At 41.5% G+C, this 2,080-nt stretch overlaps 1 non-coding gene across 1 annotated transcript; it reads right to left on the reverse strand.

Annotated features, from left to right (window-relative positions):
* Positions 1-531: 531 nt before the first annotated feature.
* On the reverse strand, positions 532-639 carry LOC112788097 (small nucleolar RNA R71). Its single transcript, XR_003195477.1, has one exon. It is a non-coding gene; the product is annotated as a small nucleolar RNA R71 (small nucleolar RNA).
* Between the last annotated feature and the right edge of the window lie 1,441 nt (positions 640-2,080).

Genomic DNA, 2,080 nt, shown 5'->3' on the forward strand with positions numbered 1-2,080 from the left:
AAGGACAAGGGCATTCTTGTTGAAGCTGATCCTGAATATGAAAAGACCTTGAAGAGAAAGCTAAAAGAAGCTAAAGTACAACTCTCTATAGAGGACCTAACAGAACTTTTCAAACGAGAAGAAGACATGGCAGCCGAAAACAACAACAATGCAAACAATGCTAGGAAGGTGCTTGGTGACTTCATTGTACCTACTCCCGACTTCTATGGGAGAAGCATCTCAATCCCTGCCATTGGAGCAAACAACTTTGAGCTTAAGCCTCAATTAGTTTCTCTAATGCAACAGAATTGCAAGTTTCATGGACTTCCATTGGAAGACCCTCATCAGTTCTTAGCTAAATTCTTGTAAATCTGTGACACTGTCAAGACCAATGGGGTTGATCTCGAGGTTTATAGACTTATGCTTTTTCTCTTTGCTGTAAGAGACAGAGCTAGAACATGGTTGGATTCACAACCCAAAGAAAGCCTGAACTCTTGGAAAAAGCTAGTCAATACCTTCTTGGCAAAATTCTTTTCACCTCAAAAATTGAGCAAGCTTAGAGTAGAAGTCCAAACCTTTAGACAGAAGGAAGGCGAATCCCTCTATGAAGCCTGGGAAAGATACAAGCAATTGATCAGAAGGTGTCCTTCTGACATGCTTTCCGAATAGAGCATCATAGGTATTTTCTATGATGGTCTATCTGAACTGTCCAAGATGTCATTAGACAGCTCTGATGGAGGATCTCTTCATCTGAAGAAGATGCCTGCAGAAGCTTAGGAACTCATTTAAATGGTTGCAAATAACCAATTCATGTACACTTCTGAAAAGAATCCTGTGAATAATGGGACAAATCAAAAGAAAGGAGTTATTGAGATTGATACTCTGAATGCCATCTTGGCTCAGAACAAAATATTGACTCAGCAAGTCAATATGAGTTCTCAGAGTCTGTCTGGTATACAAGCAGCAACATGCAGTACCAAAGAGCTTCATCTGAAGAAGAAGCTTATGATCCTGAGAATCCAGCAATGGAAGAGGTGAATTACATGGGAGAATCCTATAGAAACACCTATAATCCTTCATGGAGAAATCATCCAAACCTCTCATGGAAGGATCAACAGAGGCCTCAACAAGGCTTCAACAACAATAATGGTGGAAGAAATAGGTTTAGCAATGGCAAACCTTTTCCATCATCTTCTCAGCAACAAACAGAGAATTCTAAGCAGAGCCACTCTGACTTAGCAACTGTAGTCTCAGATCTAATTAAAACCACTTAATGTTTCATGACTGAAACAAGGTCCTCCATTAGAAATTTGGAGGCACAAGTGGGTCAGATGAGCAAGAAAGTTACTGAACTCCCTCCTAGTACTCTTCTAAGCAATACAGAAGAGAATCCAAAAGAAGAGTGCAAGGCCATTAACATAACCCACACGGCCAAACCTGGAGAGGAGGGAGAGGTAGTGATCTCCACTGAGGAAGACCTCAATGGACGTCCACTGGCCTCCAAGGAGTTCCCTAATGAGGAACCATGGGAATCTGAGGCTCACACTGAGACCATAGAGATTCCATTGAATTTACTTTTGCCATTCATGAGCTCTGATGAGTATTCTTCCTCAGAAGAGGATGAAGATGTTACTGAAGAGCAAGTTGCTAAATACCTTGGAGCAATCATGAAACTAAATGCCAAGTTATTTGGTGATGAGACTTGAGAGGATAAACCCCCCTTGCTCACCAAAGAACTGGATGACTTGACTAGGCAGAAATTACCTCTGAAGAGACAGGATCCTGAAAAGTTCTCAATACCTTGTACCATAGGCACCATGACCTTTGAGAAAGCTCTGTGTGACCTAGGGTCAAGTATAAACCTTATGCCTCTCTCTGTAATGGAGAAGCTAGGGATCCTTGAGGTACAAGCTGCAAGAATCTCACTAGAGATGGTAGACAATTCAAGAAAACAGGCTTATGGACTTGTAGAGGATGTCTTGGTAAAGGTTGAAGAACATTACATCCCTACTGATTTCATAGTCCTAGACACTGGGAAGTGTATGGATGAATCCATCATCCTTGGCAGACCCTGTGATGACATGTCACCATGTCATGTTAA

This window comes from Arachis hypogaea, chromosome 20 (genome assembly GCF_003086295.3).
Source record: "Arachis hypogaea cultivar Tifrunner chromosome 20, arahy.Tifrunner.gnm2.J5K5, whole genome shotgun sequence".
NCBI lineage: Eukaryota > Viridiplantae > Streptophyta > Magnoliopsida > Fabales > Fabaceae > Arachis > Arachis hypogaea.